This window comes from Python bivittatus, unplaced genomic scaffold (genome assembly GCF_059951505.1).
Source record: "Python bivittatus isolate LINGU-HERP-01145 unplaced genomic scaffold, Pbiv_v1 ctg000980_np1212, whole genome shotgun sequence".
NCBI classification, from domain to species: Eukaryota; Metazoa; Chordata; class Lepidosauria; order Squamata; family Pythonidae; genus Python; species Python bivittatus.
Genome location: NW_028277125.1, coordinates 30,791,538 through 30,805,505, shown reverse-complemented (window position 1 = coordinate 30,805,505; position 13,968 = coordinate 30,791,538).

The window sequence follows — 13,968 nt, the reverse complement described above, 5'->3', positions numbered from 1 at the left end:
TTGTCATTTTACATATTATAGGAATCTCATAAATGTTTAAAAGCTTAAAACGAGAAAAAGTTTTACAACCATAAATCTTTCTAATTTGCACACATAGTTGTATCCTTTGGGACAAATGAATAATTTCTCTAATAAATAATAACAGAGTCTGAGACAATAAGTTTTCAAACTATACTTAGTGTCAAAATAATTGTTAATTGGTTGTGATGATGCATAGCTTTTTATTCATTGCAAGATTTTCAGGATTTCCCCAGGGGAACCTAGGAGAGAGGGGGTTGCAATAGTGTTCTTACCAGAAAAAGCTACAGTGTTTGGGACTTGTTTTTGGGGAAAAAGTGACTAAGGGAGCATGGTATGGAGAAGGGGGGCATGGAGAACGTTTTTCTCCCCCTTTCGAAACACTAGAACTAGAAATCATCAAATGAATCTGACTGGAAGGTGGTTTAAAACATAAATTTATTGCACATATAATTAACCTGTGGGATGTATTACCACAAGATGGCCAGTAACTTGGTTGGCTATAAAAGCAGATTGGAAAAGTTCACAGCCAATCAAGTCCTAATACTTTTAGTTGGGAACAGCATGTGTATACTATCTGAAGGATAGAAGAAGGGTGAGTCTCCATCTCCTGCTTGCAAACACCCCAGAGGCATGTAACTGGCTGCTATGAGGAACAATATGGGGAAGAGCCATAGTCCAGCACTTGTTTATCACAGTGTCTGTCAGAAGCCTCTGGGGATCACCTGTTCTCTCTGGAGGAGATTGCAGGTGAAGAAGAGAGGAATCTCTTTCCTTGCCAGATCTCCAGTCCCATGGATCATCTGCTTTTCAGGTTGGTTTTGAAGGAGCTCTCAAAATTTGCTGTGGGCTTTGTTCTCCCTTCTGCCTACTACTTATTGTGGGCTTGCCTAGGTAAAGTGGGAGCATGGTTTGACTGCTCCCACATTGCCTGCGCAAAACTGATCAGCTTTTTAAAAATTCTGTGACCTCCCCTAAGTTGCCTACAATTCAATGGGGGAATTGCTTCTCCCAGTTTGAGAGCTTTTTTAACATGGATGTTCTGGCATACAGATGGAACATAACCACATATGTTTGATGAACACTTTATTTATAGTTAATTAACACTGAAGAATACTATCCAAGCACAGTAGTCTATCATCTATTTGTTGTCCTTTGAAATACTGTAAATCCAGTAGTTTTCCTAACATAGTCTGATATTTACAATGCTGTTCCAAATCATTCTTACAGACCGTGCACAATCAGAAGCTGTTGGAGTTGCTGACATGTTATGTCCCATCCCCAATTAAATTGTTCTTGTATGCCAGTAAACATTTTCATGAGTGAGATGCTGGCATTTAATTATTTCTAAGTATTAGTTGGTGTGTATACTTTTTTCAACATTTTTAATTCATAAAATGGTCTAGATGATAATGGCCCTCTTAGAAAACACTGAAGAATAAGCATTTCAAACACCAGCTAAACTTTTTCTGACATGGACAAGTTAGAGAAATAGCATTTTTGATTAAAAGTTCTGATGACTTAGAGTTTTAAGCATTCTGTCATTCAGATTGTATTCTAGCTTCATTTTGCAAACCTTGGTAATAAACTAGATTCTTCCACAATGTCATTGTTTCTAATATTATGCAAGTGGTGCGTAGAACTGAAGGTCTCTTAAACATAATCTTATTTCTTGATTTCTCAGGCTTTGTTTTCTTTAAAAACCAAAGTCAAATCAAACCAACCTTTAAAAACTGACAGCCCTAATAGAAAAACAAGCCATGGATGATAACAGAAGACAAATATCAAGGAACACAAGGTCAGACATATTTGAATGTTTAAATAAGATCTTGGAAAATGGAACTGTTCAAAGAGTTTTGGACTCAAATGTTAAACATGATGTGACCATTCACATTTAAACTGCAGTCAAGAGCACCATTTTAACACAATGAGAATGCATTAATCAAAAAATCTTCACCACATGTGTTAGAATACTATAAAAAATCTCTGCTTTTCAATAGAAAAGCATATTTGTTTGCTGATAATTTAGCTGTTTCATTTAGATATTTAGATTCTGAAAAGTCTTACACTTATACAAGAGTTAGCATATGACCCAGGATGTCTGTGAGTACTGCATATGTAGCATGATATGGAGTTTTATCCATAGACGATTTAAGTATATGATAAAACTTTGTGGGAACAATGGCATAATCCAACATCCTCTTCCTTATGTTGGTCAACCAGATGGGTTTAGGAAGGTCATTAGTAGGAAATTAGAACAATAATTTTGTTCTTATTTTCCCCAGCAATTGATATTTTATTTTATTATGTATTCTGAAAGCCCAGATATTTTGAAACACTTTAAAAAGGGATCTTTTTTGAATGTGTGAATATAGTTAATGGTAGAAGTAATACAGGTAACATCAATTTGTATGATATGCAGTTTGAAAGATGTGTAGTATATGGAACTGATCTCGTGTAAAATAAACATGTTATTAGTTGTGGATAGCCAACTTTATAATATAAAAGCAATAATAGATGCCTACAAATCAAGACTGTTAGGGCAGTTAATATCATTCTTGTTCCCGTTGGCCTTTTTTAAAAAAACTTCTATGGATTTCTTCTACAAATGTACTTCTTCCCATAATTATAGTCTCCAATTTCAATGTACATTCCCAGAAAATTATGAAAGCAAAAAAAAAAAAAAAAATCACAAACCATTTTGAAAAGAATCCATTGCTTAGTCCACATTCTTTGAATTCAGAAGATCCCAGCTCAATCCCAAGCATGCCTAATTTTTTTTTAAAAAGGAGGAATGGCAAGATGAAATGCTTGAAAATTGCTCCTGGTCAGGGTGAGTTACAACTATGCTAGGCATGTACAGTCAGGACCAGAAATATTGGAACAAGGATAATGGTTTTGGCATTTGGCCTCTGGACACCACCACATTGAATTTGAAAGGAAAGTCACCCAGATGGGAGCAAAGTCAGGACTTTCAGCTGCAATTCAAGGGGTTTGACAAAAGTGGGGCACTAACCATTCAGGAAGTACAGCCAGTGGCATACACACACACACCCATCATTGGTGGCTCATAAGTAATGGAATGAATGGCTGACAAGCAACTACATGGCCAGGTATGGCCTGTTTCCCAGGTGCCCCATGATCAAGCAGATAAAAGGCCTGGAGGTAGTTCTGAGTGTTACATTTGCATTTGGTAGCTGTTCACTGGAACTCTCAACATAAGGTCCAAAGAGGTGTCCATGTGAGTGAAGGAGGCCATCATTAGGCTGAGAAAACAAAATAAATCCATTCGAGAGATAGCAAAAACACTGGGAGTGGCCAACACAACAGTTTGGAACATCCTGGAAAAGAAGGAATTAACTGGCAAGCTCAGCAACAGCAAAAGGCCTGGAAGACCACGGAAGACAACTAAAGTGGATGACTGCAGAATTCTGCTCATGGTGAAGAGGAACCCTTTCACAACATCTAGCCAGGTCAAGAATGCTCTTGAGGAGGTAGGCATGTCACTGTCAACATCTACAGCCAAGAGACGGCTTCACAATAAGGTGCAAACCACTGGTAATGCTCAAGAACAGAAAGGCCAGATTAGACTTTGCCAGCAAACACCTAAAAAAGCCTGCCCACTTCTGGAATAAGATTCTTTGGACTGATGAAACCAAGATTAATTTGCACCAGAACGATGGGAAGAGAAAAGTATGGAGAAGGAAAGGAACAGCTCATGATCCAAAGCATACCACATCATCTGTCAAACATGGTGGAGGCAGTGTTATGGCATGGGCATGTATGGCTGCCAATGGAACTGGGTCACTGGTGTTTATTGATGACCTGACTGCTGATAAAAGCAGCAGGATGAATTATGAAATATATAGGGCTATACTTTCTGCTCAGATTCAGCCAAATGCTGCCAAACTGATAGGACACCGCTTCATATTACAGATGGATAATGACCCAAAATATACAGCAAAAGCTACCCAAGAGTTTCTCAAGGCAAAGAAGTGGGATGTTCTTCAATGGCCAAGTCAGTCACCTGATCTCAACCCAATAGAGCATGCTTTTCACTTACTGAAGACAAGACTGAAGGCAGAAAGACCCACAAACAAGCAGCAGCTGAAGGCAGCTTCAGTAAAGGCCTGGCAAAGCATCTTGAGGGAGGAAACTCAGCATTTGGTCATGTCCGTGGGTTCCAGACTTCAGGCAGTCATTGACTTCAAAGGATTTTCATCCAGGTATTAAAGGTGATCCTTATGTTTGCAATGATGTTGGTTTGTTCCATTACTTATGAGCCACCAACGATGGGTGTGTGTGTATGCCACTGGCTGTACATCCTGAATGGTTAGTGCCCCACTTTTGTCAAACCCCTTGAATTACAGCTGAAAGTCCTGACTTCGCTCCCATCTGGGTGTGTTTCCTTTCAACTTCAGTGTGGTGGTGTTCAGAGGCCAAATGCCAAAACAGTTATCCTTGTTCCAATATTTCTGGTCCTGACTGTAGAATATAAATGCTAGTAGTATTAAGACTTTATATAACTTAGTGTAATATTAGTTAATATATAAGATGCCTATTTGATGGATTAAGAATATTAAAAGATATTAAAATTTTACTCTATATTAAAAGAGAGTTTGTAATAAAACAGTTCAAAAATTAAAGGCTAAATATCTGGAGATAATAGACAATGACACAAATATGACCTTTATCTGATCTAATTAACAAATCAGATCAAATATTAGCTATAGTCACAGTTCAAAACAGACATAAAATAACAGTGTAATAATGACAGTAATAATAACAATGTTAATTAAAAAGTGAGAAGTATTATGGTGCTGTGGTAAAACCTATCTATCCCTAACTAGTCTATAGCATAACTAATTGCTCATGAGTTTTGCAAATGCAAAGTATTGCAGGATGTTTTTTTTATTGTCTTCATCTAATAAAAGATATTAAACATAACCATCAGGATATCCATGGAATAACTTGAGTTCCACTAAAGTAGGGATTTTCAGACTGTTTCAGGATGTGGAAACTTAGTTTTTTTTTTAAAAAAATCCCAGGACTCCTGATCAAGAGGCAAACATCTAGTGATAGAAAATTGGCTGTGTATTTATTTATTGATTGATCATATTTATATAGCTGCCCATCTCACACAAGGTGACTCTGGGCAGCATACAACAATTTTGCCTTTAATTTATCGCAAAACCCTGTCAAGTTCTCACATAACCATAGGGTTCCATAGAATACAGTTTGAAAAACTCTGAACTACAGAGTTTCTAATATTTCTGTAAAAGATACAATATAGCAGGGCATAACATCCATTCAGAGTCCAGGGCAAATTTGTGGAAGTGGGGTTGCAGGCTTTGAGGATGCATAACTTCATTTTTTTCCAAATTGATTTGAAATATATTTGTGTGTATTATGTATGTATTTTACTGAAAAGGATATAGCTGTCTTTGGGCCTTCTGGAGTCAAAGGTAAGATTACTACATCACTTGCATAAAGCAGAGATGTTATAGGTCTATTGGCCAGTTTGGAACTGCATCAATCCCCATCAAACTACACCCCACAAGCTTCTCCTATTGCATCTTACATCATCATCTTTTTATTTTTCCATTCTTTGGAATGAGAGATGAAATCTTCAAAGGGTGAATCCAGGGAACAATCTGTGAGTGCTGGAACTTTTTGATCTGAGGGAGCTTGAAATGAACATGAAGTGTCAATGGGGAGATCATGAGAAATCTTATTAAGTCAGACTTTTGGCTCTTGTTTTCCTTTCTAGAACTGAGATGAATCAGAAATGAATAGTAGAAAGTATCTTTGTGAAAAGATTCAGAGGAAGGGGGGTTGCTAGGCTGATGGCCAGTAGGAAGCCCCAACTCCAGAAGGTTGTACATAATTGTCTACAGATAGGCAATTCTGCTTAGGGATATACACAGCCTCATCTTCAAAGATCATTAGTTCTGGTTGTATTTTGGAGCTACATTCAAGAGTGCCCTTGGACAGGGAATTTATAGGTTTCTGTAGATTGCTTGAACTCTATATAACAATTGGTAGCAGATTCTGTCTGATACATTTGGAAAGGATTTGATGGGGGGAGTGTTTTCTTAAGAGGCTGAGCTGTGATTATTGTAGAGATTAAAGAAGATTTTAATTTGCCCAGTCTTGTAGTGATATTGATCTACTCTAATTGGGGTAGAAAGCTATAAGAGTTTAAAAACGATTTTTTCCCTCTATTCCTTTGAGATTATTTGTCTCTGCTGGGTTAGTGACCTGCTTTTTTTCTTTTGGCCTTATTGGTAATAATGAATTAGTTTGATTAAGGATGTGACTCCCACTATCACTCCTGTTTCTTCTCAATGCTATTTTATCTGAGGTGGCAATAAGTTCTTTTTGGGGTAAGTTCCATGCTGTATTTGTGGAAGAGAGCTTGAATCCTTAAAACCTCTGACTGTAAAGATATGAAGCTGCCAGAAAAATGTTCTCCTTCCAAAAATGAATTATGGGATTGTAGCATGTTTGAATGTCAGGAGCAGTCTTTTACCTCCATTCCAACTTGGAAGCCAAAAGCTTTCATTAAATGTAATGTTTGAAAAGGTAAGTCTACCCTCCTATTCTTCCATTTCCCCTTATGAAAAGTATTTGTGGCTATTTGCCACATAAGTCATTTGGACTGGAGGAAGTGGTAAACTGTTTAGAGTCATCAGAATCTTTAAGAATAATCTGACCTCTGGGCACAGGATAAGTTTATCATACAACATAATGTTATACTTTTATAACACTAATATTAATATTAGCAGTCTGTGTTTCGAAGAGAGCTCTTTGCTGATCATTATCTTTATGATTATTATTTGGCCTTCCAAGATATAAAGGGTCATTCCTAGGCTGATTTTGAAATTGTATATTCTCAACTTTTTCTATATAAACCTCAGAGACTTAAATTCATAAATTTTCTTATTATCTAGTTTCAGTTGTTGAAAGGTTGAAATTGCTGTCTGAGCTGTAAGAAGAAACTGTCTGGCCACTAAGCCAAGTTCAGAATTAAGAGCAAAATTTTCCTGAGACTGAAAAGGAAGGGAGATGCCAGCCAATATATCATCTTCTTCTAACACCCCCATAGTGTCAAATTCACATTGCAGCTTATCTCTGCCCATTGATATTCTTTGCAACTTTGAGCAAGGAATTTAAATGTGTTTGGGGTATGTAAGAAATAAAGAAAAAAATATTCTTACTTTCTGTGTGGTTACTCAGTAATAGATCATCAGTCTCCTGCTATTTGAAATGTTCTTCTGGTAGTTAGAAAGTTGAATTTCTTCTATGGTGCTTTTTGTAGCTTTGGAAGATTTGTTAGATTAATTGCCCATCTTCAGCAGTCAAAAGGAGGACCTTCTTGAGTCAAGAAGCTGTCAAAAAGTAACAGAAACAGCACAAAAGGGCAGGAAAGCAGAGAGCTCAAGAAAGTTGATGCTGACTGATCGCCATCTTGCTACACACACACACACACCCCCCGCCCGCTTTGGACTTGGTTGCATTCCTATCATGCATTTCTTGTCAGATATACATGCACTTGCTTTGTACAGGAATAGTTATTGCCAAATTAAATTAGAGTGAGTCAACTCACTCTAGGGGGGTTTCATTGTATATGTTCATCAGCTTGATAAAATAACTCTTCCAAAGAAAGACCATTCTTTGTTTCATGAAACAAATTCGGAGAGATATACTGAAGTTCTAACATTGGCCTAAAGGAAATAAATGGAAAACAGGAAGTGGAGGAGTCAGTTCCTACACAGTGTGATGCTTGTTTAAGTACCTGCTAGTTCAAGTGGAGATGAAAGCCACATCAGATGTTTGCATTGCCCTGCTGAGCTGCTCTTTGGCTAGTCTGCTGTCTGATTTCTTTCCAGCCTTCTCTTCGCTCATAAGAAACCCTTTGTGCCTTGTGGCTTTGAAAATACAGCTCCCTCCTCCTGAGGATTTCTTTAGACAAGTGAAACAGCATTGAACTTCTTTCTGCATGCTCAGATCATACGCTTAATGTGAGACTTTCATAAATCCCAATCTAGACTGCAGCCAATAAATAAAACAACCCACTCCTACTGTAAATACTGATTAGGATGAAGAAGAAGAAACTTCATTTAGTCAATGACCAGCATATAATACAATACACTACAGTCAATAGTGTGGGGAGATGGGTGGGGACAAATTAAATAAATAAATAAATAAATAAAATAAATAGTCATACTGATTATGGTGTGTGATGAGAGAATAAGCCTGCTGTTCCCTCTCATTTCTGGTTCCCAAATCAGTGTGCTCCAGATCCAATCCTCTAACACCCTATTTATTGCCTCCAGAACCTTTCAGAATGGGCACAGCTGAAATGTTCAGACTTGTTTTTTAAAATGTGTGTTCTTTTTGCAAGTTGTAAGACTTTAAGACTCCTTCTTCAGAAATTGAGAAAAATATTTCTCTTTGGGGAGAGTTAAAAGGAACATAAGATGTACATTTCGCCTTTGCAAAATGGCTCAAATCCCACCAAATGCCCACGCACAGAAATGGTTTTGAAAATTCCAATTCCTTCCATTCTGGTGAATTTATAATGTAGCTGGCCTTGGCCCTACAGTTCTCAGGCAAGAGAGGAAATTATCATGTAGCCCTTCAGACTGAAAAATGTTGTCCAACTTTCAATGACTACAGTGATGATCCTCCAAAATACTCCAAGACACCAGATTGGAGAAGTTGGATCAAGATAGAAATATATTTGGGAACAGCCTACAAATAGTAGAAATTTGAAAAATTAGAAATGGATACATGATCATTAAGCTAATTTTTATTTATGTTTTAAATGTATCATTAGGTTTTTATCCTACCTTTATTTTTGGGCAACTCAAAGTAATATACATACCTAATGGTTCCCATCAAAAATAACCCTGTGAAGTCAGTTGAGCTGAGACAGAACGACTGGCTCAGAGTCACCCAACTGGCTCTCATCCCTAAGGGACGACTAGCCCCTAATTTCCTGTTTTCTAGCCCAGCATGCAGGTTTCACTCACAGGTAGGAACATCAACACTTACAGCATCCCTCTGGGAGGAGAAAACCATCCATAGTGGATCATATCAAGAAGTTTGTGAATTCAGCATACATAAATAGCATTATCAGCATAACTTCTATATAAATAACTTACAGTGTCAACTAAAAATAAGAATTTACCAGCGTGCATTCAAAATTAGGCATAACCATAGATGTCTCCAGGGGCAGCAAAGGAGGAAATAACAAAATGCATGTTGCAATGCTGTGATGCAAGTTCTACCCCTTACATACTTACATGTGATGTCATTGGTGCATGTAGGAAAAGGTGAAAGCTTTGTTGTAGTGTCATGATGAAGGTTTTATACTAAAATATTCCATGTGCGCTGGTATAACTCCTATTTATGTCCCAGTGATATGACTAAAAATCCCATCTACTATTTTAGCTTCATATATTTACCAACATGAATGGTCCTCATCCTCATTATAGAAGCTTTTGGTTCAATATGCCATGGATAAGTTTTAGACTGCTCCAGAGAAATAATGGCTGCCTCCTGTTAAAATAAATTGCACATTCTCACTTGCTCATACATCTCCCCCAACACAGATACACATTAATTATCTACATGATTCATTTTACATTTTTAGAAAGAATTGCATGGCTCTTTTCAATCATACACTCACTGATTCTAGTATTCACTACAGTATCTCTGTTACAATTTGGACTTTTTGAAGATCTTTCTAAACAGACTGGCACAACCAGTTTTGTGAGGGGCAAACTGTTCTTGACTCAAACTGGAATTCTGGTGGTCTGGTGGAAAAGATTTCTCTCATCATGCTAATGCCTGGAATCATACAATGAAGTTGGACATTGACACAATCAGAACAAAGAGAAAGAAGCTCTTCTTCATATTCATAGTTCATTGTCACAGTTATGAAATTTGGCTCTGTAAAATGTAAGAATGGTGGCTGATTTGGAATTAGAGATTAATAGCATAATGGATAGCTCATTATGAATTGGGTTAAAGCTTTTGTGGAACTGTAGCATCGCTTCAAGTGCACTTGTCATAATCTTGCTTTTATTAGTCTCCTGATATCAGTCTTTGGGATCAACAACCACTTCCAATTGTTCCTGCAGAAAAGTCAGAGATGGTCAAGATCCATCCACATAATCAAAGCTGTGGTTTTTCCAGTAGCAATGTATGGCTGTGAGAGCTGGACCATAAGGAAGGCTGAGTGCCGAAGAATTGATGTCTTTGAATTGTTGTGCTGGAGAAGACTCTTAGGAGTCCCTTGGACTGCCATGAGATGAAACCAGTCAGTCCTAAAGGAAATCAACCCTGACTGCTCATTGGAAGGATTGATACTCAAGCTCAAGCTCAGATACTCTGGCCACCTAATGCAAAGAGAGGACTCTTTGGAAAAGATCCTAATGCTGGGAAAGATTGAAGGCAAAAGGAGAAGGGGACGGCAGAGGATGAGATGGCTAGATAGCATCACTGAAGCAATGAGCATGAAACTGAGCAAACTCTGGGAGGCAGTGAAGGACAGGAAGGCCTGGCACGATATGGTTCACGGGGTCACGAAGAGTCAGACATGACTTAATGAATGAACCACAACAATAATTATGGAACAGATGTTATCAAGCAGATAACCAAAATTGAATTAACTTTAATGTGGTCATTAACCAGCACAAGGGAATTGGTATTCAAATATCCAAAACTCAGTTGACAATGTGGAGTCCTTGGTGCTCTCTGAGCTTGGTTGTTTCATTGCAGATGTTTCATTAACTGACTAGGTAACATCATCAGTGCTAGGGAGTGTGGGGTTTGCTCCCTGTTTATATACAGTAGCTTGCCCTGCCAGAGTTGATGTGGGTGTGGTATTCTCCTTGGTAGTGCCTTGATTAGGTTATTGTTTCCTGGTTAATTGTTTATCTGATTGATTGTTTGTCTTCTTGGTATTTCCTTGATTAGAGTATTGTTTTCTGCTTGATTGTTTGCCTGGTGTTAATCCCTACTTATCTGGGTGTAGGATGTGCTCTGGTCTTTTTGTTTCCTTCTTAGCTTTCTTATTGTCTCTTCTGAAAAGACTGTAAATGTGGTTTATCTCTTTGTGTCTGTTGATGGCTGATGTGTCTGAGTGCCAGACTTCTAGGAATTCCTTGATGTTTTTGATTTTGGCTTGGTCTAGGATGCTTACAGTTTCCCAGTTGAAACTATGATTGAGTCTTGAATTCTGACCCTTTCTTTTTGTTCTTTCTTTTTGCTTTTTGCACTTTTAATCTTTACTGTTTTCTCTCTTTTCAATTTTCCTTTACTTCTTCTTTTTCTTAATATTAATTGTTAGTTCTCATTGTTTTTTCTCAAAATTTAATAAAGTTATTATTAAAAAACTATGGTTGAGTCTGTCCATGTGTTGTGAGATTAAAGAGTTTTCCTCATATCATCTGACTGCTAGTTGGTGTTCATGGATGCGCTCTGCTAGTCTTCTGCCTGTCTGTCCTACATAGTGGCTGTTACAGTTCTTACACTGTATGTTGTAGACGACTCCTGTTTTTTGTTCTTGGGCTACTGGGCCTTTTGGTTTGCTTAAGCTATTTTGGGAGCTTTAGTTGGTTTGTGTGCTATGGTGATGCCATGTGGTTGTTATAGTCTGTTAGTTGTTTCTGAGATGTTTCTGATGCATGGCAGTATTATCCTTTTCATAGCTTGTGTTGGTTGTGCTGTAGTGGGTTGAGTGCTCAGGCACTTTTTGATAAAGTTGCATGAGTATCCATTTTGCTGGAAGATGTTATATAGGCAATCTGTTTCCTTTTTCTGGTGTTCTGGGTTGCTGCAGTGCATTTGTGCTCATCTGAATAACGTTCTTACACTGCTCCTCTTGTAGGAGTTGGGTTGTTACTCTGGTAATGGAGCACTTGGTTAGTGTGGGTTGTTTTTCGATAGACTTGGGTTTCTAATTTGTCATTTCCTCTGCTGATGAGGATATCCAAGAAAGGTAGTGTGTTGTTTTCTTCTTCCCTTGTGAATTTTATTCCTTTGAAGAGGTTGTTGATTGTTTCATGTGTCTTCTCTAGTTGTTCCTTTTTTATTATAACAAAGGTGTCATCTACATACTAGATCCATACATACTTTTGGTTGTATGTGTGGGACTGCTATAGTTTCTAGATGCTGCATTACAGTCTCTGCTATGAGTCCTGAGAGTGGTGATCTCATAGGTGTTCCTCTGATTTGTTGGTGTATCTGGGGGAGATGGGCAGCATACAAATTTAATAAATAAATAAATATTTGTCCATAAAACTGAAAGTAGGTAGTGAAGCAGAGGTTGATGAGGTCCATGATTCTGGGTATTTTGATGTTAGTGTATTTGGTTAGGTCAGGTGTGTTGTATAGTCCTGCTGCCATGGTTTGGTCCTTCTTTAGGTTTTGGAGGGCTGCTCTGTCCTCTGCTTTGAGCTGGTTCTGATTCTGTGTTCTTCTAGTCTGTGGTATGATTGTCTGCCTTATGTTTTCTTGGGTGTCTGTGGCAAGTCCTGTTGTTTTGACAAGAACTAAATTGACAATATCAGGGTAATTAGGAAAGGTACATACAAGCAAAGAACAGCTATATCTCAAATTATCATTTGTGGCAATTAGCTGGGTTTCTTCTGCAGTGAGTTCCATAACTGAGTACCACCTTCGAAAAGGTCTGCTTTGAGTTACCACATTGGTAACTCATAGACCCATAGATGAGGAGTAGGTACTCCCCATCTGATATTAATGCATGTGTTTGGTGGTTAGTGACAAAGGATAGGATACTGTGGGGAAAGCTGATAAACTATTGACAGAAAGAAGGAAAAAAAACAAAGGAAAAAAAAATGCACTTGAGCTGCTGTTTGAGCATTTTCCATTACCTTTTCTGAGCTAATCTTTTACAAACAATAGAAGAGTTTGAATAGCTAATTATCATCTCTGTTCAAATGTCCAAGCAAGAAGAGTCATCAAATATCCTGACAGTTGGTATTCTAACTGCTCTGAAACTAATTCCAAAACAATGTGTTCCTATGTTTCTTATCCAGTTTACAGGTAGCCCCCTGGGTTAAGTACACTCAGGTTACAGACATCCCATAGTTAAGCATGGAGCCTATTGTAGCAAAATTTGGGTTAAGTACATAGTGATTCAGGTTAAATACACAATGGTTTAAGTTCATTACACAATACTACTTATACAGTATTATACAATAATACTGTTCCGGCTTACATACAAATTCAACTTAAGGACAGATCTTGGAAACAGAACCCATTCTTAAACTGGGGACTACCTGTATTCATAGTGAAAACACAGCCTTTTTTCCATTAGTGACTAGAAGTGAGAGGACCAGTTTTTCTGGCTGGACACCCACGAGACGGGCACTTTTCTAGAAGGAGCTCCAATATTCAAATCATCGTGCTGTATATACCATTTATCATAAACTTTTGGTTTATCATTAGTATAATAAATACATTAACATGAAAAAAAATAATAAACTATATTAAGACTCATCTGGAAGACTTACATTGATTCTCAATAGTGCTGCCCACTCAAACGCCTCCAAGTGGAACAAGTTAAAGAAATAATCACTGTTTTTTATGCCTTGTATAGCCATATTAATCCAGCATCCTGGAATCTTAAAATGTCACCAATAGATATCTTTTAACCCCATCCCACTCCCCAGAAATTAGAATGACTGCAGATGGTGCAAGTCAGTGGGAAATCTTGTTTTTATTTCTGAAGTCTAGAAAGGGGAATTGGAGTTACTAGTTATAAAATACATGGTATAGCATGCTTCTAATAAGCATAATTGTTGTGTTAGGAAAAGCAGACAGGGTTCTTTGGAATTATTCACCAGTGTAAATGGCACTGGAAGTGAGTTGAGGAAATAGAGAATGAGAAATAGAAATAGCTTTAATCACTGC